This window comes from Cervus canadensis, chromosome 29, assembly GCF_019320065.1.
Source record: "Cervus canadensis isolate Bull #8, Minnesota chromosome 29, ASM1932006v1, whole genome shotgun sequence".
Lineage (NCBI taxonomy): Eukaryota > Metazoa > Chordata > Mammalia > Artiodactyla > Cervidae > Cervus > Cervus canadensis.
The window spans coordinates 32656071-32683663 of record NC_057414.1 but is presented as its reverse complement, the minus strand read 5'-3'; the positions used below and the strand labels follow the sequence as shown (position 1 = coordinate 32683663).

At 46.1% G+C, this 27593-nt stretch overlaps 1 protein-coding gene and 1 non-coding gene across 7 annotated transcripts in view; one reads left to right on the top strand and one right to left on the bottom strand.

Moving 5' to 3' along the window:
• The window catches only part of NTM (neurotrimin), a 1022340-nt gene that overhangs the window by 680358 nt on the left and 314389 nt on the right, over nt 1-27593 (top strand). The window lies entirely within an intron of this gene.
• TRNAE-UUC lies at nt 1437-1509 on the bottom strand. Its single transcript has one exon. It is a non-coding gene; the product is annotated as a tRNA-Glu (tRNA).

Genomic DNA, 27593 nt, shown 5'->3' with positions numbered 1-27593 from the left:
AAGGGAGAAGGGGTTGGAGGATGGAGGGGGGTGATGAGTCGGAGCTGGGGGGTTGTGGGGGTGACGAATGGGAGTTGGAAAGTCCATTTATGGGGAAGTCATAGCTGGAGTGATGTGTGGTCAGCGGGAGCCTAGGAGAAGAGGAGACAGAAGGCCACAGTGAACCCCTAATTCTTCCAGGAATGCCATCATCCCGAGGGCTGGGAATGCAAAAGCCCTGCAGAGGCATTTCTTAAGATGCCTCATTTTATTAAAGAGGGCGTGGAGGGTCATTGAGCAGCTGAGGGAAGAACTAAGAAGTGACGTGGGTGGATCTAGAGTCTATCATACAGAGTGAAGTAAGTCAGGAAGGGAAAAACAGATATCATATATTAACGCATATATGTGGAATCTAGAAAAATGCTACTGACGAACCTATTTGCAGGGCAGGAATAGAGGCACAGGCATAGAGAACAGACTTTGGACACAGTAGGAAAGGAGAAGGTGGGACAAATTGGGAGATTGAGGTTGACATATATACACCACCAGGTATAAAATAGATAGCTAGTGGGAAGTGCTATATAGGCTCTGTGATGACCTAGCGGGGTGGGATGTTGGGTGGAGGGAGGGAGGCTCTAGAGGGAAGAGATGAATGTGTATGTAGAGCTGTTTCACATTGTACAGCAGGAACTAATATAACACTGTAAGGCACCTATACCTCAGTAAATAAAAAAAGAAATGGTCAAGCAGAGTGAACTCCAGTTTCACAGACAGCACCAGCTTCAGGAATCTACCAATTCAGCAGGACCCTATTCATTCATGGAATCAGGTTTCTCCCCACCCCTTCCATGAGCTGATGTTCAGTTATTTCAGGGCCTTCAGACTTCAGTGGCTGGAGATGAGTCCAGCATTGCGAGGATCCAGGTGGATCTCTGATCATCCATGTTCTCTTTGATCCTCGGCTAGGCTGTAACAGGCGAAGGAGGAAGGTACAGTTCTTCCCTCTGCTTCCTGGGCTTTGTCTGCAATGGAAACAGTGAGACGTGCTCTTACTGAGTCAGCCTCCACTGGACTTTCTGCACACAAAGGGGACAAACACAGTGCTTGCCATAAGTCAGCCCCTTTCAGCATCTTCCCCACTTAATCTGCTGGTCCTGTCCCCAGAGTCAGACCCAGTGAGAACCCACTTAGCTTGGCCGAAGGAGCAGTAAGTTAAGGGAGCAGGATGTTCTGTCTTGGAGCATCAGGGGCACAGCCTGATTCGCTCTAAAACCTCCAGTGCAGGGGCAATTGAGGAGGGGGCGGGGGAGAGGAGAGAAAGGGAGAGTGCAAGGGAGGGCGGGGGAGAGAGAAGGAGAGTGTGGAGAAGGGAAAGTTTAATGCCAAGAGTCAACTTTTGGGAGTTGCACACTGCTTTATTTCCTCCTTTATTGTCTGCACAACTTGTGGGATATTAGTTCCCTGACCAGGGATTGAACCTGGGCCCTCAGCAGTGAAAGTGCCAAGCCCTAATCACTGGACAACCAGGGAATTCCCATTACACACTATTTTAAAGAATCTGATAAAGATGATGATCTTTTTCTCCAGGAAACAAAGTCAGCTATGTGTCTCATGTTATGAGTTATATATATAAATATGTATATATACATATATATGTGTATATAAAATCACAGTTTAGCAAAGTTAGATACATATATATGTATGTATGTGTGTCTGTCTGTCTATTAAACATATATATAAATGTGTCCTGCTAAGTTGCTTCGATCGTGTCCAACACTTTGCGACCCCATGGACTGTAGCCTGACAGGCTCCTTTGTCCATGGGATTCTCCAGGCAAGAATACTGGAGTGGGTTGCCATGCCCTTCTTCAGGGGATCTTCCGACCCAGGGATTGAACCCACATCAGTGTCTCCTGCATTGACAGGTGGTTCTTTACCACTAGCACCACCTGGGAAGTCCTGTATAAACATATACATAACCACAATTTAGCAAAGTTATATATGTATGTGTGTGTCTATCTACCTATCTATATTTTTTTTGCTAAGTTGCAGTTAGGTTACACATGTGTTACCCAAATGGAAACGGGATACAGATATCAACTACAGCCCTGAGTATCTAAATTGTACAAGAGTGAAAGATGAGCCAAAACTCAGCCAAGACAAGTTCAAGGTGACTGTCAAGGAGTGAGGAGTTAGTGGGTGGCTCCCACCATGCAGTGCTTTCTTTAGGGGAGAGGATTTGATGATACCGGTTTTGGATGATTTAAGACGAGCTTCACAAAGTCTCGGATAACACAGTGCATGAGACAAACCTGAAAATAGTCAGAGGAGCAGGCGGGGAAGATGAACAGATATTTGCTCTTTGAACCTCATGGTTCCCTTCCATTTCATCTTTCTTCAAGCCAACATGGTTTCTTTTCCTAGGGAAGGCAGCTTAAGTGGCCACCACCTTAGATTATGGGTCAAGGCATCGTATCTCACTATTTCAGATGGATGAACATTTCATAAAAATACTGCATTTCAGTTGCTTTCCAGAGCATGACTCATTGTCTGTGTATTTCTGCGTTTCTGCTTTGTTGTGAAGTACAGTGTGATATTATGGATTTGCAGCCATCCCCTGCAAGGATGTGCCCCTGTGCTGAAATTCTAAGAGCATGTTTGTCTCCACTCTCAAAGGAACAGATTAGGGACTTGCATGTTGCTGCTGGCCTATCCGTGCCCAGAGTGTATGGCTCTTGGAGTGACATATGCAGCTGGCTCTCCACATCATTAGGAATCATGAAAGGCAGGCTTTGTAAACATTGCATACATTCCCAGCCATTGAACACTGTGACATTTCATAATCAGCTCTCTCAGAAGAGATGCCAGGCTCAATGTCCCTTCTGGAGTAGCCTGGTGTAATTAGGCTGCCCCCAACTCTTTACCAGCACAAACACGCCTGCCACATCTTTCTGCCATTGAGTCATCACATGTGTGCGGTCACTTGTCTGCCTCCTCAAAAACCGTCTCAAATCAGCAAGCACGCTATTTGGAAATATGCTTCTTGTTCTGTCTTAATCAGGGCTTCATTATCTACCTCCCAGAACCTCTTGCAGCAGGGTCCAGACTAGCTCCCTTCTGACTGATCTTTCCACTACCAGACAGCCATCTGTCTGGAAGATAGAAAAGGCTGTGCTGTTCCATCCTTGAAAGCCTCTCTATGGATCTCAGCTTGTATCATAAAGTCCAGACCCTTGGTGTGGCATTCAGGATCTTCACATTCTGCTTTGAACACAGGTTTCTAGCCTCATGGTGGAAGGGAAGCTTCAGGTGGCTAGATGGGAGTCCTGACTTTCTCTCTTACTTACTGTTACTGAATACTGAGTTAAGTTCAAGGAACTGTGCAGGTGTGTGGCAAACATTAGCTAATAGCCCTAACAGCTGGGCAAGGCAGATGTCCTTAACTCTGTTGGTTAAACTGAACTCACAAAGGTTCAGTCACTTACCTGTGGACACACAGAGGCACTTCATTTGAACTCAACTCCATCAGATGCCAGCCCTCTTCCTTTACCCACTGGGCTGTCCTGCCTTTCTTTGTCTCTCTGTGTTCTTGGGAAGTCTCTTTCTTTTCCCAACATCAAGTTCAGGGATGGGGAGTAGACCAGAAAAAAAAAAAAAAAAAACCCAACAGTGGATTTAGGTCTTTTTATAGTTCTCCCATGTCTCTCATAAAGCACAATTTGAGGGTCACTAGAACATCTCACTCGGAGAAGGCAATGGCACCCCACTCCAGTACTCTTGCCTGGAAAATCCCATGGATGGAGGAGCCTGGTAGGCTGCAGTCCATGGGGTTGCGAAGAGTCGGACACGACTGAGCGACTTCACTTCCACTTTTCACTTTCATGCATTGGAGAAAGAAATGCAGCCCACTCCAGTGTTCTTGCCTCGAGAATCCCAGGGACGGTGGAGCCTGGTGGGCTGCCGTCTATGGGGTCGCACAGAGTCGGACATGACTGAAGCGACTTAGCAGCAGCAGCAGAACATCTCACTGAAGCAACTTAGCAGCAGGAGCAGAAAATCTCAAAGAGACTGCTTGCCGTAGCATCCTAACTTTAGCTCTTGGTCAGTTGTGGCCCTGTTGTACCACTTCTCAGAACCACGGATGTCATGATTCTTCCATGTGGAGCATCATCATCTTCCCTACTTCCCTGCCTCCTTTCTCCTGCTCGCTTCACACACCTTGCTCTCTGTGAATCCTGTTGATGCAAAAACAGTCCAAGCTCTTCACACTTCGTTTGCTTTATTGTTGTCTTTATTTTTGCCAGTACTGGGTTGGAGTTTTCTGACTCTTCATCTTATATAGCTGATGAGCTCTTTCAAAGAAAGTCACATCTTTTTCACCTGATATATTAAGTATTAATATTTATTTATTTGGCCTTGCCAGGTCTTTGTTATGGCACGTGGGATTTTCCATTTTCATTGCTGTATGCGGGACCTTTAGTTATGGAATGTGAACTCTTAGTTCAGGCATGTCCGGTCTAGTTCCCTGACCAGGGATTGAACCCAGGCCTTCTGCACTGGGAGCGTGGAGCTTAGTCACTGGATTACCAGAGAAGTCCCTCTTCTTCATTTTTGATAGAGTCTGTATTGGTTTCCTGTGGCTGCTGTAACGAATTACCACTTATTTGATGGGTTAGAACAACACAAATTTATTTTCTCACAGTTCTAGAGCCTAGAAGTTCAAAATCAGTTTTACTGGGCTGAAATGTGTTGGCAGGGCCACAACCCCTTCAGGGGCCATAAAGGGGAATCTGTTCCTGGTCTCCTCTAGTATCTAGTGGCTGTCAGGAGTCCTGGACTTGTAATTCATCGCTCCAGCCTTCAAGGCCAGCATCTCTAACCTCTCTGCTCCATCTTCACTTGCCTTCTCTATGTGTATTCAAGTCTCCCTCTGCCTTCCTCTTATAAGAATGCACCCGTTTAGGGCCACTGCATAATTCAGGATCATCTGCTCATTAAGATCCTTAACATATTTACATATGCAGAGACCTTCCATTTTCAAATTGTTTCCTGTATGAACTTATATTCTCAGGCTCCAGGGCCTGGGCTGTAGATATTTTTGGAAGAGATTTTATAATGTATTAGGGTTTGCTCATTGCTCCCTAAAAATTTATATCCATTCCACGTGCAAAATATCTTCACCCTATCCTGAAACCCCCAAATTTCTCAACCAGTTACAGCATCAACTCATGTAAAAGAAATCTCACCTAAATATCATCAGCCCTCAAGGTCCCAACTTTCATCATCTAATCAGGTATGGGTATAGTCCCCCTAAGACAAAATGCCACTCTGTCCTTTGGGCCTGTGAAACTAAAAAGCGTGGCACCTGCTTCTAGAATGCAGTGGCAGGGCAGGCAGAGGATAAGAGTTCCATAATGTTCTTCTTCCTAATGAGAGAAGAATGCAAGGAAGAAGAGGCCACCAGTCCACAGCACCTTAAAAAGTCAAATTTAGGGTGCAAGGGCTGGGAATAATCCTCTGTGAGTTCTCTATTCATCCCGTGGGCCCACAGCTCTGCCTTCTAACCCTGCATTTCTGGCTCTTGGACCCAAGTCTCAGCCCTCAGGGGCAACCTGTTTTTTTGAAAGGTAGGACTCAGTTGTACCTTAGTTTTAGCAACCTGGAAATTCCATCAACAGAGGAGCCTGGAGAGCTACAGTCCATGGGGTCACAGAGAGTCAGACACGACTAAGTGACTAACACTTTGACTTTCTCTTGCCTGTAGAATTTGGGGAGCCGACTGGTTTTCTTTTATTCTGTCACATCTTCACCATTTTCAGCCTAAGGTGGCCATAGCTCTGCTTAAAATTTTCTCAAAACTTTGTGGGTCTCTTATGAATATCATGGGAATTCATATCATTAGGCAGAAAGGTCTTCACTGAACTTTTTTATGTAACTCCTATCTGTTTGTGGCTTCTGCTGATGTGGCCGAATGGTCCCACCTGATATCTTTCGTGCTGATGAAATGCTGTCCACCCTTGTTCTTCTCTTCAGAGCATATTTTCCTGACAGTAAATCTCCTGATTTTAGCATCTTTTGCAATTTAAATAAGCTAAAAATTTCCCAATTCACCCACTTTTTTTTACAGTTTTCCCCAATTTATATTTTTCCCGTTATATTTTACTACAAGCAGGAAATGAAAGGTCATGTGTTCCACCCTTTGCTCGACACTCTCCTCAGCTGAATTCCCAGCTCATAACTCACAGCACGAGCAACTGTGAGGATACAACTCAATTGTTTTCTACCTCTATATTGTGTGGGTCATCTTTCCTCCAGTTTCCAATAAGATTTTACTCATCTGCTTCTGAGATCTCACCAAAAGTGTTTTTACTGTCCACGTTTCTAACAGTAACCTGTTTAAGGAAATACAGCCTTTTTCTATCATGCACCTGTTATGCCCGATGTCCGAATCCCCGAGCGGGAAGAGAGAGAAGGCTTCCAAGACAATGCAACTCGCAAAAAAGGGAAGTTTATTACTGTCTCGAGCCAGGGCTTTCTGCCACAAACATCACAGTGGTGCAGGGTCAGAAAGCGCCGAGCTCAAGCTTGTTACACAAATTTATAAGATATGCAAAAGCGGTTAGTAGCTGGCTTAAGAGGATTGGTTACATGTTTGCAAAGCAATTCTATTGGTACAGACTTTCGCGGGCTGTTTTTCAAACCTGGGCGTTCGCGGGCTTTTCAGCTCTCCCTTTGTTCTTACTGGGCGCATATTGATTGGCTGGCTCCAGGTTACCTGATGGGGGTAGGGAATCTTACCATTTCGGGGGAAGCTAAAACTTAGGTCCAGGCCGCCCGTCATGGTATTAACCCTGGCAGCCTCACACACCTAAGAATTCTTCCAGACTACCCATTATCCAAGTCCAAAACCACTTCCACATTTTAAGGTATTCGTTCCTACAGCACCCAACTTCCTGGTATTAAAATCTTAGTGAAAGTTCAGAGAAACAGAAGCAGTAGGAACTGTGTACTAAGGGTCTTATTTGTGGGAATTGACTTAGATGATTGTGGGGCTGGCTAGGCAAGTCCGGAGTCCACAGGGCAGGTTATCAGGGCAGCTGAAGCCTCTAGTGGAGGTTGAAGCTGCTGTTCATGGTGGGACTTCTCCTGCCCAGAGGTCTGGTTCTGTCCTTGTAGCCTTCCAGCTGATCTGGGTGAGGCCTGTCCTGATTATCTAGGACCATTTACTTGAAGTCAGCTGAGGTTGAATATTAATTACAGATTAAAATAAAACACTATGTTAGTGGACTATTGTCTTCATACCAGTGAGGAAATCATTTGGTGAAAGTCCAAGACCATTAAAGACTCATTAAAATCCATTAGACACCTAGAGACTGTCATACTGATGAAGTAAGTTGAACAGAGAAGGAGAAATGTCCTATGACATCTTTAGATGTGGAATCTAAAAAGAAATGATACAAATGAACTTATTTAAAAACACAGAAGCAGACTCACAGACTTAGGGAACAAACTCATGGTTACCAGGAGGGAAAGATGAGGGGAAGGGATTGTCAGAGAGTCTGGGATGCATGTGTACGCTCTGCTGTGTTTTAAATGGGTAACCTTCTGTGTAGCACAGGGAATCTGCTCCGTGCTATGTGGCAGCCTGGATGGGAAGGGAGTTCGGAGAAGAATGGATACCTGTATATGTATGGCTGAATCCCTTTGCTGTGTTGTTAATTAGCTATATCCGAATATAAAATTTAGAAAATTAATAAATAAATAAACATCCATTGAAAGTGAAGGTGTTAGTCACTCAGTCACTCTTTGCAACCCCATGAACTGTACGTAGCCCGCCAGGGTCCTCAATCCATGGGATTCTCCAGGAGTAAATAGCCATTCCCTTCTCCAGGGGATCTTTCTGACCCAAGGATTGAACCTGGGTCTCTTGCATTGGCGGGCAGATTCTTTACAGTCTGAGCCACCACAGAAGCCAACTTTAGGTAGTGTAGTAACATCAGATCTTGTTTTAATCACATAAATGTCTATTTTATTTTTCCCATTCTAAATAACCATCCAAAGAATTTTTTTTTTTAATTCATTTGTGGTAACTCCTTTTAAAAAAATATACCTCACTGAAGTAATAGCTAGATCTTTTTTGTTTTTTTCCAACCTTTTTGGTTGATATTCTTAATTGCTCTTATTAGCATCTGAAAGCCCATTGAGAAGGCCTCAATGAAGCTTCCTAAACTGGTTTTTCCATTCAAAAAATCCATTAGATATAGTTATAATGGGAAGTTGGGGGCGGTGGAGAGGGGAAACCCACTCAATATTTAGCAGAAGTTAAACTTCTAATAAAGTGAAATTTCCTAGCCTGGGACTGGTGGAGCCAGATAAACTTCAGGACAGCCGTGAATTTTCTAGAATTATAAGTTGTGTGTGTGTGTGTGTGTGTGTGTGTGTAAGAGAGAGAGAGAACATACATTTGTCTGCAATTAGAGTCCATAGTTTTCATCAGATTCACAAAAATATTACTTTATCATATGTAATAAACAGTAAAATACTGCCTCATTTATATGGTAGCCAGATTATCCGTCAGTAAAAATAGGTCTCCATTAGAAGTCTGAACTGGTGGATCTGATAAAATCTGTATTCTTAAACCCTCACCCACCTGGATGTTCTACAGCCAAGTCCTGGAGAACTCCCAGGTACTGCTGTAAACGGTTCTTCTGAGGACTGGCTAGGGCAGAATCAGGAGATGCTTATTAGCCCAAAGCTTACCTGGAGATGTTTGCCACTAACAACTGAGAAGTCTGGCCTGAGTCAGTGGCAGGAGGGAGCCAGGTAGCAGTGATCAGCACAGCCGCGCGGATGAGCCAAGCGCTGCACCTCCCCCGACTTAGAAAGGGGTTAATGCACACAGATGGCTGCAAACCCCCCAAGCAGTCAGCATCCTGTAAAACAATATTAACATCACTGCCTTTTGAATACCATGTCTTGTAAACCCCAGGATATGACAAGCCTCTTTAGAATCTTCTTTGATTGTGTTACTGAGTCTCCCGTAGGGAAGTAGGGAGGGGTAGGGGGTAGATTCCAGAGGAAACATATAATTAGATATCTCTTAGAACAATAAGGGTCCTCAAACACATATGCATGAAACTGCTTTGTTGCTCTGGTATTGCTGTTGGTGAGTAATTAGCCAACTTTGGTGGGGAGTGTGTATAGTTTGGGCAATCCCATTGTTGTGAGCCGTGGGGACAGAATAGTTCCCCTTAGCTACGTTTTCAGGGAAACACTAAATGGAGATGTGAATGGAGAGGAAAGAACAGACTTTCTGGAGAGATTCCACTGTGGTAATGTCAGAACTTCCTCTCAGACTCAGATAAATCTTTCTTGTTCTCATCCTTATTTTTAGTTTTGCGGAAGACAGCAGGCCTGTTTCTCTGAGAGGATGCTGTGTACGCAGATCTCCTTGTCACTTCCTCAAGAGAGACCCAGGACCATCTCTACTGGTTTCTGGCTCTGTTTTTTTTTTCTTTTTACTGTAGCGATTCCTCATCATAACTGACTGTGCAGATCATGGGGAGGAGGTGTTTTTATTTTAGTGCACAGAAAGAGAGGTTTTCTCCTGGAAACTCTTCTGAGAGAACAGGTTTCTGACAACACTTTCTGAAACTTACTCTGTGGCCAGATTCAGAACAGATCCAAAGACGGTTGTCACTGCTGAGAAATGAGGCTGGCCGTATGGTTCTCTGCCTGTGGCCCCTGAGCCTCTCCACTTAGAGATGCCCCTGAGATGCTACGCTGGTCCTGGGGACCACTCGGACTTTCTGTCATAGGCATAAGAAAAAAGAGTTTGGCAGTTCCCTAGGCTAAAGGTTTCCAATGTAAGTGGCCTCTGTATTAAAAATAGGGAGTTCAAATGGGAATTTTTGTGTTTATGAAAGGAATCTGTCTAAGGAAAATAGAATATTTTAATTGAAATCAAAGACTTTGGGCATGTGAACTATCTTCCCTGGGTCTCAGTTTATCTATCCAGAAGAATGGGAGCAGAGGTATTTACTTATTCATAGGACTGTTATGAGACTTACAGTGCTCATGCAATAATATTCTGATATAACTGGCCCCCAAAGTGCATCAGGCTAGTTGTATTAATAGTAAGTTTTCCAGAGTACCTGGCTCCTCCGATAAAAATGACCTTTCGGAAATGCCAAGCTGTGAATACTATATAAAGGAGGAATGGCTTTACCTGCTCTCTAGAAAAGTGAGGAATATAGGGGCCACTCTTTAAGCAAAGGAAGAGATTCAGATTGCCCTGACCTGAAATTGTCCTTAAAAACTGCAATCCAAAACTCCTCAGTGCAATTCACCAAGCTAACCACTACAGTCAATTCTGTCTGGAAGCAAAGGATCATTAACTCATCTGTCCAGTAGTTTAGGCTCCTGTGTGGCCCAAGGCTGCATTTGGAGGCTGAAGTAAGTCCTGGACTCAGGATCCCCTGCTCCCATAAACAGCTTTCCCTTTCTGGAGTCAGCGGTCTTGGGATTCCACTGTTTGTTTTTCAGCCAGCCCTTATCTGTGGCCACAGAGGTGGAGTTTGATGGGTCATCAGTGGACACAGGCAACTACTCTTCCATCAGGTTGCCGACTGTGGAGGTCCCGGTGGGTCTGGAAGGAGTTTCTTTGGGGACTTTTAGGGGCTTGATGTGATTTGAATGTGTGCTATCTGGCCATGGTCACAGTGGCAGTTCTAATTGGCTGCGGATGAGCCTTGAAATGTCACAGGAAGATTTATCTCTCAGCACAGACTGTCCCTCAGCTAATTTTGCATTAGAACATGGGATAATGGGTTGTTGGGAAAACAGTGCCATCTCCATGGCTTTTTGCTTTGGGAGGAACCTAGTAGACTTCTTGGAGCAAAGGAGCGCATGGGGACGAAAGCCATGATGGGCTGAGAGACGGTTTTGCCCTGGGAATGAAGGGCCTGGATGCTGCGAGCGGTTTTGTTGTGTCTTTCTGTCACTGTCCTTGTGGGGACTCATCATACAGGTGGGTGGAGAGACCTGCCTTAGGACTTAGGACCCCTGAAGAAACATGAGGTTTGACATCTTGGACCTGTTCTATCCACAGCAAGGATTAATTTCGGACAAGGTATTTCCTGAAAAACGGACTTCCCCCCCTCACTTTTGGTGGCCCAGGAAAATACATTTTGTTGAGTTGAGATCCCATTGCCTGTCAGGTGCTTGTTGATTTAATAATAACTTTGTTAGGGCTGGGAGAAGTAGGAAGATGGGTACCATGTTACTTGCACATACACATTATAAGGTACATTTCTAATTCAGAAACCTTAAAATGTGAACATATATTTTGTAAAACAGTACTACAGAAGTAAAGCATTATTTTTGGTGGCCCGACATCAAACGTTCCACGTATATTTGCTCTGAAATCTTTTTCCAGTAGGATTCCTAGCTTGATATGGCATTTCTTAAGACAATGAAGGACTGGTTGTTTTACACATGTGTACATCTAAATGAGAAGAGAGTTTCTGATGGTTTTGATTTCAAACAAAGCCCCTGTCATCTTTAGACAGCTCTGGATTTCCTGAGCTATTATTAGCCTGCAGAGTATAGATAATTGCAATCCACACAGAAATCTAAAAATAAAGTGTTCATTATCTCTAAAGATTTTTTTTTTAGCACATAGCATTTTTCCAGAAAGGTTTACAAGTGCTTAGATTAAAGGATGACGTTTTGCATAGCCCACTCTTCCCCTGGAAGTTTGAAGGAAAAGCAAAACAGCCCAAAGGCAGAAATCCGGAGAGGAGAGGAAGTGTAGAAAAGGTCTTATTAATCTGTCTCAGAATGATTGAGAATTGGGTGAAAATCTAAGTCTTCTTATGCAATTGGTAACCTTTATGTTGCTGGCATTTACTCGCACAAAGGTAAATGTTGATAGCGTTGGTAAGTATATAATCAATGACATCTTCTCATCATTTATTTTTTTTAAAGGACACAATAGTATTGATCACCCCATACATTCCATGCTAAGTAGTGGCATTAATCTGACCTAATGAGTATGTGTTTTTGAAACATGGTTGTCCTGCAACTGTCACCAACTTGCAGTCATGGTTTGCTTGCTAAATATATCTTTGCTTTATCTGCAACCTCTGCTTGATTCTTGTGAGCCAAGGGTCAACATACTTTTACTGCAAAGGGCCAAACAGTTACTATGTTAGGCTTCGTGCAACTGTTCAGCAAAGCTGTTGAAGGGTATGCAGTCAGGAAGGCATGGCTGCTCCATGTGCTTAATTGTGGGCCCTTGGAGTTGGGGCCTGTCTGTATCTGATACGCAGGCTGTATCTGCTAATCACGTTGTGATCCGGGATTGGAGAAAAAGCCATAATCACCACTGTGACTTGTTGAGGACGCAAGTCCTTGGTGGCAAGCTGGTCAACTTTCCTGCTCTTCCAGAGTCAACATTCTCACTGAGAATAGGGGAACAGAAAAATAAGAAATTAAGTTAACCAAGTGATTTTACCTCTATGTGAAAAAAGGAGATTGGATGAAGAATAACTTACACTTGTTGGGTTTTGATTATGAACCCGAGTTTTTGAGAGCCAGGTTATCTTTTCCTAATGAATTTTGTGATTCCCTTCAGACTCACTTTTTTATTTGTCTTGTCAGGTCGCACTGAAGGATGAATAAGATTCGGGAAGGGTCTTTTGTGAACCAGTAGTGCCCATGCCATGTTTCTATACCTTATTGTCAATATTGTTTTTAATGTCATTTTTATCATTCACATCCTTGTTATCAGTCACATTTGCTTAGAAGGGAAGAAACTATAATGAACATAACAAAAGGTAGTCCAGAAGAGGCAGAGTGAACTGCAGTTCTTTGCCTTTTATATCCACTGAAGAGACTTTCTCTAGGTCACTTGCAAGTTGAAGCTGTTATCTTCTATTCAGCCAACATGAGAGGCCAGTGTTTATTATCCCCACTTTTCCCCCTCCTGGAATATCCATCTTTGTCAGCAGCCAACCCTATGGACTTGTTGATAACATTTGAAAAAGCACAGGAGGAGTTGGTCCAGACGCTCTGCAAAAGACGCTGGGCAAACTTAGGAATTGTCCTTGCTTGTCGGCAGCTGTATAAACATCCATTGACAAATGCGATGAGTGACAAACTGAGATAATTAAGCTTTCTCTTGCTCTGTCCTCTCTGATTCAAAATGACCGTCTGAAAAGTGTGCTCCGTTTCTGCCTCCTGAAGTCAGATTTCAATGGAAACTCAGAGTGCTTAGAATATGCGTGACTACAAAATACAAACAGCAAGAAGAAAACACAGTAGTGGCTATCCATTGCTGAGACTTTAGAAGCCAGGGACTCTGTCAGAAACATTGGATTCAACTTTTTCCTAAGCTCCCCAATAAACTGCCACAACCTTTTTAGGTAGTAAAATTCTCATTTTACAAAGGAGGAAATGGAGCCTCAGAACCAGAGCGTCTTCCCCAAGGTCATCTAGCTGCTGAGCAACAGAAGCAGAATTCAAGCCCAGGTGAGTCTGAACCAAGGCCAGCACCTGATTTACCCGACGGTAATTTTTAATTTTTTTTAATTGCTTACATCCTCCAATAGGAAAATAAACCATACAAAATAAAACAAAGAACAGCAACTTAAAAATACATATCTCCCCATTATATGCATGGGTACATAGTGAAAAGTGAGAGTGTTATTTGCTCAGTCGGGTCCGACTCTTTGGGACCCCAATGGACTGTAGCCTACCAGGCTCCTCTGTCCATGGAATTCTCCAGCCAAGAATACTGGAGTGGGTAGCTGCTCCTTTCTGCAGGGGACCTTCCTGACTCAGGGATCGAACCGGGTCTCCCACATTGCACGCAGATTCTTTACCATCTGAGCCACCAGGGAAGCCATATATATCATATATTTGTGTATCAGCCATAATTATGCATATTTATTAACAAGGTAAACCTCTGTGTCATTATACTAATGCATATTAAACAAAATTATCAAACATTTAGTAAAAAAGTGAAATGCGAAAAGGTTGCCCTAAGGAATGAATACAAGTGAAGTGAAGTCGCTCAGTTGTGTCCGACTCTTTGCGACCCAATGGACAGTAACCTACCAGGCTCCTTCGTCCATGGGATTTCCCAGGCAAGAATACTGGAGTGGATTGCCATTTCCTTCTCTAGGAGATCTTCCCGACCCAGGGATTGAACCCCGGTCTCCCACATTGTAGGCAGTCACTTTACCGTCTGAGCCACCAGGAAAGTCCAACGAATGAATACAAGGGAAAAGCTTTTCCTCCTTAGATGAGCAGATCCCCACTGGTGTTGAGTAATTGGTGTAGCCCACTGCCCTGGACCACCCAGATAAGCCAGATAGACACAGCAGGGCTAATGGTGTTTTGTCTCCCTAGTGATCATGTTTAATTTCTGCATGCAGCCCTATCTACATAGCCTTCATAGATCCCAACACGTTAGAGGCTCCCTCTGAGTGACTCTAGCTGCTCCTGCCACCCACTCGGCACCGGGTCCTTGGGTGAGTGCTGCCAGGCGTCCCCAGCAGTGGGCTCTGGCCATTTCAGAAATGAAGTGCTTCTTCCAGCACACAAATACCTGGCTCATTAGCAACTAGCCATCAAGGGAGAAGAAACGAGGGAAACAGGGGATCTGAAGTGGTCTCCTAAGAGATGTTAGGGGAAAAAAAAAGCTGGCACTTAAAGTAAGCCAGATAAAAATGGGGAGCTGCCTCATTTGGGCAGGATGTCTCGCACTGTTTTTCTAAATGTTTTTGATTCAGCAAAAGGCCCCAGTGCATTCTTCCAAGGTGCTTTTTTTTCCCTTTAATTTTTAAATGCATTCAGATTTCAAGGGGAATTTAATCCGTATGTTTCTGATTCTTTTACACTTAACTCATCAAAATGTTGTTCTTTAAGAGCTGTTTGATCTGTAAGGCTTATGAGCCTTTGTTATAAGCCTTTTCGAAACCTCTTTCCCCCTTTTGAATCAGCAAATGGAATTGTGCCAATTCTGAATGGGATTTGAGTAAAGAGAAGTCCAACTTTAGGATTAAGTGCAGAACCTCACGGGGATCTGAGCGAACTCTGCAGAGACGCACACATGGCCCTGGCATGGAGGGAGCACCACCAGCATCCTGGGTGCACTCTGCACGGAGCGCGGGGCTTGGTCAGAGCCAAGAGACGGGGCTGCAGAGGGCGTGCATGTATGTCTGAGAACAAGAGGCCTTAGAATTCGGCCTGAGAAGCCGCCTACTCCATCCCTCCATCCGGTGGCATCTGTGACCCATGATAATGAAAATGACATTATCAGTAACAAAGGAGCTGATATCAAGAGCACCAGCTCAATGGCCAGCTGCTCCTTTATCCTCATCAAACTCAGAGGGAGGCTTGGAGTTTGTAAAATTGAATAACTAGAGCTTAGGATTTAGAATCAGCTGCCCTGGTTTTGGACATCATCGTCAACACGGTACACTGCAGAACATCAGGAACATTCTTTAATGCTCCCCAAACTGTGCTTCCGTTGCTCTTGTTCCCGTTGTCATGGTCGTGATAATGCTGCTGAGGATGCTGTCACACTCCACTGTCTTATAGGGCAGCCATTGTTTCCATTGTTAGCTGCTATTGTTAGAAAGTTGTCTGTCCCCTTTTTGGTTTGTGTTTATTTCTGTGTCAAAATCTCCTGTCTTACAAAGTTGACCCATTCATTCTATAGTAGACGTTGGCTAACTCCTCTTCGACATCACAGGCTTCTCACACCTGAAGACGCTTGTACCCCTGCACTTCTCTTTTCCAGGGTGAATGAGCCGTATTTGATCTTCAGGTGTAGAAAGGGCTCTGTTTCCTGACCTCCATCCCCCCTTGTTGCTCTGTCCCGATGCCCTAGAACACTCCATTGAGGTCTGGCCAGGGTGAAGCACAATGGAAGCCTGCCTGCTTTGAGTTTGTATTTTCTGCCCTAATTGATACAGTTGTTGCATCCTTTAGCTTGTGGAGCTCACATTACATATTTTTGTGGATTTAGGGTTAATGCCAGTAATATGGGCTTCCTGAGGTCAGTGGTAAAGAATCTGGTGCCAGAGCAAGAGACTCAATAGATGTGGGTTCGATATCTGGTTCAGGAAGATTCTCTGGAGGAGAGCATGGCAGCCCACTCCATGCCTGGGAGAATTCCATGGACAGAGGAGCCTGAAGGACTATAGTCCACAGGGTCGCAAAGAATCAGACTCAACTGAGAGAGTAAGCATGCATATGCATGCCAAAAACAAAAGGTTTATTTTTTCATGAATTGTTTAAGGCAGTGCTCCATCTCTTGTACTTCTGCAGTTGATCTTTTGTTCCAAAATATGGTGCTTTCTCATAGGCCCTGTTGAATTCATAAAAATGAATAGGTATTTAATGGGGGAAATGCACATTGTACTGAGCACTTAGATATTAAGAGGGGACGTGATCAAACAGGAAGAGTTTCATGGATTCCTCTTCGTACATGAACTGAATTCATGGCTCTCAGATTCCAAGCCTTTAAAGCTTCATTCTGGAGTCATTGTGAAGCTCAGGTGAGTTTTATCATGAAAGAATGCTGCAAAATCAATTGCCCTTGGCCCTCCCATTGGGTAGGCAACTGAGAGTGAGCTTACAGCCTGTGTAGGACATCTTTTAATTTGCCAAGTGACTAAATGTGCAGTCACTGCAGCAGGCATCCGCCAGCTGTGCCCACATGGCCCACTCAGCTGGACTACATTTCAGAGAACAGACCGGGCTCATCTACCTTGTCTTGACACTAAAATTCCATTCCAAAAAGATTATCATTGGATTTGAACATTAGCGTGAAATCTCCAGCAGCCAAAGGGAGGTGGCTTCGCTTGACAAAGGCTGTCTTGTCCTTCAGTCCAACAGGCAATGTCTGGGGAGCGCCTTGCCCACTGTTGGGCACCATGAAAAATGGCCAGTCCCAGGAGCTGACCACCGGTCCTGCTGGTGAGGCCAGCCATCTGTGCGCTTACCTTTTGCCTCCATTTCATCTCTGTATTCTCGTGGGTGCCAGTAAGCCCTTTAAGCTTCCCTGACCTATTCTGCCGTGAGCTCGAAAGCCCCTGCAGGTCCTTACTTAACATGAGAGCTTTTCAAATGCATCTCCATGGAGATGTCTTCTCTTGCTAACAGGCCTTGGTTTGTATTTTAATCCCAGAAACCTGTGAAATGTTATTGTTGTATACGATGTTTCTGAGAGGCTGCTTGGAGATCCGATATCGGGTAGATTAGGACAAGAGAATTTGTTAAGAGACAGCACCTGACTTCCTAATATGCACCCAGCCCAGGGCTGGATCCAGGAAGCCACATGTGACTTAAGGCAAGGACCCATCCCCTTCCGGTCCTGATGGCCATTTAATGTGGTAGAGACAGAAGTGCTCAGGAATTCGGTACAGGCTCTAAATTCTGTGGTCACCGGAGTGAGAAAGGACACTAGAGGCCAGAAAGCGGGACCGGCTCTGGGCTTCCAAACTGGATAGGACTGAGAGTGATGCAAGAAATGGGGAGGTCTGGGAATGAGGGTGCGTTGTTGGGAAATATCTACATGCGAGCCAAATGGACAGACTACAGATGCACAGATACATCACAGAAAATGCAAGTCAGTGATATTTTATCCTCATTTCATTTCCTAACACCCAAAAGCTTTGAGACCACTGTTGCCAATGGTGATGGACACTAGCATCTTTTTAGTAAGACTTTTTTCACTGCCCAACAGGGTGGACACTATCCCTTTTCAGAGCCAGAGTAGCTCTCTACATTTACTGACGCTTGTCTGAAATAACATGTGGAGAAACCAGAGAAATGGTGCAGGCAATCGTCCAGTGGCTGGCACTTGGAAGGTGAAAAGCACCCGTACTGTGTGTAATTCTAGAGCCCTTGCTAGGTGCTGAGCACTCTCCCAAGGGCCATGTGTGTGCGTGCATGGTTTCCTCTAATCCTTAGGAGGACCTCTGAGGGTGGGGAACATTATCATCCTCATTCACAGACAAACAAAACAAGGTACTGAGAGATTGAGGGTAGAAATGGAATGAAGCTATGAACCACACATCCTGAATAAGATCAGTCTCGAAACAATGTTTTGTGTGTAATGAAGCCATCACATCTGCAGCCAGCCATTTGCAAATCATCTTCTCATGTGAGATCTTCTTTGTCCTTCACAACTTTTCTGGGAAATGGAGAGTATCATGGTCAGAAGAAGCCAGGTGTTCAGTCACTCAGTCATGTCTTACTCTTTGTGGCTCCATGGACTGTAGCTGGCCAGGCTTCTCTGTCCATGGAATTCTCCAGGCAAGAATACTAGAGTGGGTTGCCATTTCCTTCCCCAAAGAAGCCAGGGGATATGCATGTATCCTTTCTTTTTTGAAGTCTGTGAGTCTGTTTCTATTTCGTAAACAAGTTCATTTGTATCATATATATTTTTTTAAGATTCCATATGTAAGGGGTATCATGTGATACTTGTTTTTCTCTTAACTTCACTTTGTTACAATCTCTTGGTCCATCTGCATTGCTGCAAATGGAATTATTTCATTCTTTATTATGGCTAAATAGTATTCCATTGTTTAAATGTACCAGATCTTCTTTATCCACTCCTCCGTCAATGGACATTTACATTGCTTCCATGTCTTGACTATTGTGAATAGCACTACAGTGCATACTAGGGTGCATGAATCTTTTGTAACTGAATCAGTTTGCTCTACATGTGAAACTAACCCAACATTGTAAATCAACTATACTCCAGTATGAAATAAAATATTAAAAAAAAATAAATAAAATGTATGAAAGAAAAAAAGAAGCTGAGATAAAGAGAAAGGTTCCCCCAAGGGCTGCAGTCTTCCCTCTGTCCAGGCCTGTTTGGTGATGACTCAGTAGACATTGCCCATTCGGTGTTTTTACCTTCCCATCTCGAGGGCACTTCACGTCCCTTCCATGTTAGCTTTCCATCCATGCGTCTCCTCCGAGCTCTTCCGCCCAGTTCTCCAGCTCAGCCAGGAGATCAGATGGCCTGTGCCCTGACCGCCCCTCCGGCCCCTCCCCAGCCTGCTCATCTGGTTCTTCCTCCTGCTCCACGGCACTGAGACCGAGGATTCACTGACCCCTCTCTTTTCCTGAGTCTCTCAGCGTCATCCTTTCTCTGCTCCCTTCTGTATCTGGCAGAGGTGAGTGGTCCATGGTTTCATCCTCTGTTGCCAATATCCTCAGCATTCTTATCCCATGGTCCTTGTCTCAGACTCTCATGGCAAAATTGAATTCCAGGGGTTGGGGAGTGGGAAATGCATCAGAAGAGGTCACTCTGGGTGCTGCTGGAGAAAAGCCTAAAATTCTTTGTAGTGGTATCTCCATAATGACATTATCTCTGATCTTACCGACATCTCTGATCTAGACCATCAGACAGACAAGCAAAAACAGAAAACCCTGACAGTTCTGAGTTTCCCTGTTTTGTCTCCTTTCTCATCTAAACAGTGGCCACTTCCAGTTGTCTCCATAACATTTAACCCTCTCAATCCTACGTTTGTCTCTTATTCACAGAGGATTACCTTGCCTCTAACTTGGCCTTTCTTCCTTTGGCAATGTTTTTTTAGCTTCAACATCATTTTTTTTCAGGGAGGTTCTTCCTCATACTTATCCTTTCCTGGTTTCCTTATCTTTCTGATTGTAACACCACATGTTTTATTGCTTGTTTAAATTTGCTATTATCTCTAAGTTTGAAGAGGTCTAATGACATGAATTGTATCCTCTGTGAGTATATGTTCTAGTAGGCGTCTAATCAATGTTGAAATGGATGAATGAATACAGGAATGAAGGAAGGAAAAATACATACATGCCAGCATGTAAGAGCTTTCTTAACCCCTTGCACTGGAGCTCCGAGTCCTCCTTCCACACCATCTTCTGTCCTCCTTAAAGGAAGAGCTGTCCTCTCCATCCAAAGCTCTATCTCCCAGTGATGCTGGGGCCCCATTTACCCCCACCCTCTCGGCCACTTTGTTTTATCCTCCTTCTTCCCTGATGCCTTTAACATTTTACTTCTTATTTTTTCTCCTCAGCAGTTGGACATGATCAAATCTATCTCTTCTTTAAAATAAAACCCTTTCCTTGATTCCTTCTCCAGCTCCTGGCTTTGCTTGTCCTGCTGTTGCTTCTCTTGGTCACACCTGGTCCTCACGCCTGACCCCTGCAGCCACCACCTCACTGACACCGGGGTCTTTGTGGCTCGACTTCCTGTGACAGTCGTGGAAATATTGCTGTCCCCTGGGGCTCACTGGTGAGCCTGGGCTCCAGGGCCGTCTGTGTGCTGGTGGCTCGCTGGCCAGAAGGTCCAGCCTGGCTTCCCCTGACCCTCCTTCCCTGCCCTGTAGAGACCACAGACACCTCACACTCAGCAGGTGTACACTCATTCCCTTTGCTTTCTCCCAAAACAGCCATCGCTCACCCCGAGGACCGAGTCAGAAACCTTGGTGTCCTCCCAGCTCCTTTGTCTCTTTTCCCAAATGTCTATCAACCCTGACCGTGTCTCTCCATTCCCATCACCACTTGGCAGGTTCAGGTGACCTTGACCTCTCATCGGGACCACTGTCCCTAACTGCCCTGTTCACCTTTGGCTGGAACTGATCTGATTCACTCCTTGTGCTGCAGCCAGAGAGGGCCTTGGGAATTGAATGTGGATTCTGTCTTGTCACGGTTTAGGACTTCTCATTGGATTTCTCCATCTTTCAGAATGAAGTCCTGCCTCCTTGATGGGGCTTCCGGGGCCCTAAGTCTTTCACCATCTGACCTCTTCTTGTCTCTCATCTCCACCCTCACATCTGTATCACCTCCTCCCCCTAGCATACCCGCCACATCCCTCACTCTATTCTGGCCGTACTCTGGCCTGATTGCGGCTTCCTCCCAGGCCTGCTCCTGCATCTGGACCTTTGTGGTGCTGATCTCTCTGCCTGGACACCGGTCAGAAGGCTGTCATGGTCACACGTGCATGCTGAGTCCATGTGTTGCATGGGGCACCAGAAGAACACACAATTTGGAATCAGAGAAACCTGGCTTACCAGTGTATGCCTCCATCTGTCCACCCACCCATCCAACAGATGCTGGGTCAGCTCCCTCCTCCCCTCTTCCAAACACACTTGACCCGGCTGCTTCCTAACTTGTCTTCAGGCTGCACCTTAGCCCTCAGCTACACCAGAGAGCCTGAAGAACACACACACACACACACACACACACACACACACACATGCTCTTCTCTCTTTTTAGGAGTTGCATTGTACCCTGAACTTTGCCCATCACAGCAGCTTCTGTCAATCAACAAACCTGAGTTGAACTCTGTTGTCCGGGCGCCATGGTGGGCGCTGGCCACACTGCACATTGCGTGTTTCCTGCCATCTGAGTCTGCAGTGGGGCCCGTGCCGCCTGTGGGCTGTGAGAGGGAGCATCCCACAGCTGTTTTGTGCCAGCGGTGAGCCCTGCCCACGGATTATGGAAGATTACTAGATAATTTTTGTTGGCTGCTGGCTGGCTGGTGAGAAAGACAGGAAGTTAAGCTGGCAAGCCCCGTCTCTGATTCCACATCCTGTGCTTTTCCAAGACCCCCCAGCTGTCTGTGGCTTCAGGAAGTGTTCCTAAGATGGTCCTCCTGGTTTCCCTTGGGGAGCCCTAGCCAGTCTCAGGGGCCCAGGCCTTCTCATCCCTGCCTCTCTGGTGTCTGCACCTCCTTTGTCCCAGTGAGAGTCTCAGCCCTTCATGATCATAGCCCTTTTATTTAGGAAGGCTCAGAAAGCAATGTGGAGGGCCATATAGCAGGGGGATGCGCCAGGACTGAATTATTTGGCTAGAATTTAGCATCCGTGGAGGACAGTGGACTCCAGGTGTTGATAAATAGAGGTCCCTTTCAGCAGAAGCGCAGCAGGCTTTTCCTCCTCTTTTATTGTCATGATTATTATTATTTTTGTGGTTCCCATGGAAACAACTAGAGTGAGAGAACAAAAAAGTCAGGGAGGTTAGAGTGATGAGACGGCCCCCATATGCTCGAGAAGACTGTGAATGTGTGTGTGGTGTGTGCACGCGTCTGTGTGCACTGCGCTCACTTTGTTCCCCCTGCACACTGCTGGGTTGGGGGAAATCGTGCTGTTTATTCATAGCGTTTGTTACAATTGGGCTCAACCAGGAGACAACTATCAGCTTTCAGCAATTAGGGAGCCTTGTAATGACAGCTCCCCCATCTGATTAATAGCGGAGGGAGGCGGGCAGAGATGGAGACATTCAGAACGAGAGCCAGAAATGTCAGAGAAGAAGACATGGCTCAGAGATGGAGTCACGGATCGGCATCCTGTCCCCTCTTGTTTCCTTTGGTGTGGGGAGTTGATGGGGGGCATCTCTAGATGCCTCCGGTGTGGTTTCAGTGGGAACCGGGATGGACGGCAGCCCGGCTGCCCTGTCCTGGGGACTTCATCCACAGTCTGCTGCCTTGCTGATTCTGTACCTGACTCAGGGGTTGGAAGAGGACCCAGCTGAGGACCCCTTGTTCAGTGGTCAAGCTGATCACTGACATCTTGAGCCCCCAGGAGAGGTCACAAGGACCTTTCCAAAGCATCACTCCCCACGACTGTCCTTCTTGTGGACCTGGAGGGACTGGTTGGGCCACCCCCTCAGTCTCTTTCCTGGCCTTAATGATCAGGAGGCCCTAGGATCTAGGTGGAGTCCCAGCCGCAGAAGGCGTCGAAACAGACCTGCAATCCCTGGACTGAGAGCAATTCATTCAGCTGGCACTGGAGTGAAGACAAAGATGAGCACCAGAGGAGGCCTGTGTGTAAGAGAGCAACCTGCCCACGGTGGGCGGCCCTCCTCTCCAGCCCTGCGCTCCATGTCTGGAGAATCCAGGGCTTCTTAGCAAGCCCTCCCTGCACTGGCTGTGGCCAGGTGTCTACTCCTCACTCATGAGGTTACCTGTGCTACTTCCAGACCTCCCACCGCTATTATTTCCTCTCAGGACGGTCTTGGAAAAAGCATGCTAAAAACACATGAATCTCAGCATCCTGGGCCTCTATGGTCAGAGCATTGGCACCCCCACCCTGGCCCCAATGACCAGCAGCACCCACCTTTGGACTTGAGAACTAAAATATTGCTACCATGTCAGTAAACAAAGGAGGTTGGAGCCATCAAGCCAATTACAGCTGCCAGAATGGTGAACCCTGAAGAAACTCAGGATGAGAAAACACAGGATGCTGGTCCCAGATAACTGAGGTGCATATTAAAAGATTAATTTCAGTGAGCCCAGACTCTCGCATCTTCCCACACATAGACAAGTGCTCAATTCCTTAACCTGAGGTATTTTGTTGCTGTTATTTAGTAGCTAAGTCACGTCTGACTCTTTTTGCGACTCCATGGACTAGCCTACCCAGGTTCCTCTGTCCATGGGATTTCCCAGGCAAGAATACTGGAGTGGGTTGCCACGCCTGAGATATTTGGTTTTCTTTTATTAACAGTCACCTTCTGACATTCCGACTACCTGGTCTTTTGTTGCAAACTCCTGTATATATCTTGGCCCCCTCACCTCGCTTCTTCAGAACAGTTTTCTCAGCATCATCTGAGATGCTTTGTCTCAGACTTGGAGTCCTCAGAAAGTCCACTGAGTAAAACCTAACTCTCTATTTTTAGGTTGTGCATTTTTCTTCAGTTACACACTGTGCGTGTGTGCTAAGTCGATTCATTCATGTCTCACCCTTTGGGACCCCATGGACTGTAGCCCACCAAGCTCCTCTGTCCATGGGGATTCTCCAGGGGAGAATACCGGAGTGGGTTGCCATGTCCTCCTCCAGGGGATCTTCCCAATCCAGGGATCAAACCTGCATCTCTTATGTCTCCTGCATTTATAGGCTCGTTCTTCACCATCAGTGCCACTGACTGTACTTAAGCTGACAGACTCTTCCTCTGCGTTTGCCAGTGGCATCTCTGAGTTTTCTAGTCACAGCCCTTTCTCCTCCCTAACTAGGAGACCCTCTCTCTGTGCAGTGCAGGAAGTGGAAGTCATCTTCTAACCCACCCCACTGCCCTCGCAGCCCCTTGAATTTTCCACAGTGCCTGATGGGCTTGAGTGCAGCCAAGCCTGAGTGACAGGTCCCATCTCACGCATTCCTCCTCCTTCTTCATGCGTTCTTGGCACCCATACCTTTAAGGTTAATTTTTCCCCACCCCGAATGATAATTTTTTTCCTTTCTGACCAGTGGCCTTTGATAGCAAGGAGCAACTCAGTTGCACATTACCAGAGGAACAGTGTGTGTTGTAATTGGCCAGGGATCGGTCTTGAAATGTCAGGGAAAGATTTATTTCCTCATGCACCTTCTCGGGGTGCTAATTTTGCTATAGGCTGCTGGATAATGGTTCCCGCTCACAATGGCCTGAGTTCCTAATCAGAATACAGGGCTGTAATTGGGTTGAAGGGATTTTAAATCATTAAAGTTGCATTTAGAAAGGGGAATAGAAATAGAACCCCAAGATTGAATGACTCACTTAGTATTTAATGAGGGAGTCATGGAGTATTACTTATAATATTCTCTTAATGACCTTACAAGCAATGTAACTCCCCCCGCCCTCCAGGGTCTATTCACGAGGCACTGTTCTGCAGCCTCCGATCCAGCACTCTGGAGCAATTAATTACTGACCCATCAAAGAACAATCAGGCCCTGCTCTGCCAGCAGAAGCGCTGATTTCTGTCCCCACCATCTCCTCACTCTGCATTTCCCTGCCGGCCCTGTTCTGGGGCTGCCAGGAGGGCAGTGGATGTTTCCCAAGCCATAAGTCATCAGGCAGTTTTTGGAAAGCCTGGCTTACCATGAGAACGAGAGGGTGTCAGGGAGTTTCACGGAGGTCTACACGGAGAGGGTGACAGGAGGGGGATCGGGGGCTCTGGGGGTTCACAGACTTCAGGTTTCTGAGGATACTCTCTTGGTGCTTCCAGCTGGGCTGGCCTGTGCTGGGTTATCCAATGTCAATCACTGGTTTAGTGCTTTAATAGCTGGGTTTACGAGCCATCAGAATCAGGTCAACCCTGAATATTTATTGGAAGGAAAGATGCTGAAGCTGGAGCTTCAATACTTTGGTCACCTGATGTGAAGAGCCAACTCATTGGAAAAGACCCTAGTGCTGGGAAAGATTGAAGGCAAAAGGAGAAGCGGGTGGCAGAGGGTGAGATGGCTAGATAGCATCGCTGACTCAGTGAACATGAATTTGAACAAACTCTGGGAGGTAGTGAAGGACAAGGAAGCCTGGTGTACTGCAGTCCGTGGGGTCGCAAAGGGTGGGCATGACTGAGAGACCGAACAACAACAATAATTGGAATCAGGGAGCAAGTGGCACAGAGGAAGGAAACAGGCTCCAGGGTCCTGTAGATCCGGCCCTGCCTCTTAGGAGACCTGCGGCTCTGGGCATGTGAGCGAGGGTCTGGCACAGGGCAGGCGCTGGACGAGTGGTCACTTCTCTCAACGTGATTGTGAGCAGAGGTTGCCCTCCCCCGGCCCCTGCCAAGTAAATCTGTTTCAGGTCCTGTGCAGTTCCAGCACCTATGTTGGCTTTTATCTCTGGGTAGACTTGTGAGCCCCCAGACCCATAAATAGCACCCCTCAGCTCTGAGTTGCAGAGGGGCTGCTTGGGGCATGTGAACCTCTTTCTTTGGTGAATGCAGAAAGGCCTAGACTCCAGAGGGAGCGCGCGAGTGTTGCACGTATGCGGGCCCTGTCATTGCTGCTGGGGACAGTGGCCATGTAAGGCCCCACCTTCTGGGACACACAGTTTGGAATGGTGATCCTTGCAGAGTGAGCTGAGCTGCCCTGGAGTCAGAAGGTCCAGAGTCAGCTGCCCATGGTCACTGGGTCCCCGTTGGCCAGGCTCTCTGAAATGCCTCTTCTGAGCACAATTGAGCCAGTGTCCCTTGGCAGGAACGGCTTCAGCTTCTTGAGTCATCCACGGTGCCATGTGCCCATTCTGACTTAGGCCTTTGGGGAGGTGACTTCGTCTTTTCTAGGACTTAATAGTAAGTCTGAGCTGGTTTCAGCTTCAGTTGTAATTCCTGTTGTCTGACCTACAGTGGAGAAACACTATGAGCGGGTTGTACTTACATAACTGCCTGTATTGGGTCCGTCGGAAAGACTCTCTGAGAAGGGAGTACAGCTTCCTAAACACCAGGGAGAAGAGTGAGGCTGTGAGTTAACACGGGTGTTTTCTTTAGGTGATAGAGTTGTACTGCACTTGGGTGACTATGCAGAGGACCGTCCTCCATAAAAGGGCAGGAAGGAGAGCTGACATTGTGGAGCGCCTCCTCGGGCAGACAGCAGACTGGTCATTGAATGGAGAGGAACTGGTTCATGATGCCTTTGGGTGGTTTGTTGTTTAGTCACTCAGTCGTGTCTGACTCTTTGCAACCTCATGGACTGTAGCCCGCCAGGCCCCTCTGTCCATGGCATTTCCCAGGCAAGGATACTAGAGTGGGTTGCCATTTCCTTCTCCAGGGGATCTTCCTGACCCAGGGATCAAACCCTCATCTCTTGCATTGCAGGCGGATTCTTTATAACTGAGCCACTTGAGTCAGGTCGTACCCAGCTGCACAGACTTGGTGAGTTCCCTCTACCAGTTCTGCTTTTTCCCAATGGATGCAAACTGTGGCAAATGTTTTGTTATAATATTTATTATCATTAACATCCATTGAGCCTACCAGAAGGAAATGCACTATGATTCGGAAAGTTAAAACATCTGGGATGTTCTTGAATTATGAGGTGTTGACTGATTTCAGTTTAATACCTGTGGAAGCATCAGTGGTTAGAGGGATGGTTTACCAAAAGTGAAAGTGATCACGCGCACTTCTTACAAATCAAAGCCAAAACAGCGTGACATTGTGTGTGAAAGAACACACTCTCCTTTGTCCAGTTAGCCCCTTCCACCCCAAACTGTGACATTTATGATAAATCTAATAATGTCGTACATGCAAAAAATTGTAAAGAGTCCTACAGAGGCTCCTTTGTGCAAAGATTCTTGGTCATTGCCACCATCACTATTAAGTCATCAGCTCAGAAACTTCCAGTGTCTGTGCTTATCCTTAAAGAGGGCCACCTCTGTACATTCTGAACCAGATGGTTAGAGCATTTCCGCGTGGGCTGCATTTGTCACCAGATGCTGGAATGATGGGGACAGAGCCTCCAGACCACAAGCCCCAGCTACTGGGAGGCTGCTCTTTCTGACCCTAATGCCATTGCTTTCCTTTGGATTTTCAATCTTCCATTTTTGTTTCAGCCAAGGCTGGCTGCCAGACCAGAGGGCCCCTTCTAAGAGTAGAAAAACCTGCCCTCATGGGTAAACATGGCCCCCCAAGTACAAGGTAAACCTAGGACATCTTTGTGCAAATTAGATCAGGAGGTGTGGCCCCGACCCAGGCATGTTACTGGTTTCTAGCCCCCTGGAGACCCTTGGCCTGGCTCCCTTGTGCAGTGAACAACCATGCAGCAGGTACAGGGCTGCCCTGCTGTCCTCCAGCCTGACTGTTGTGATCACGGCCAGAGCAGCGTCCGAGGGATGTGCTCTGTCTTTAGGTGAACT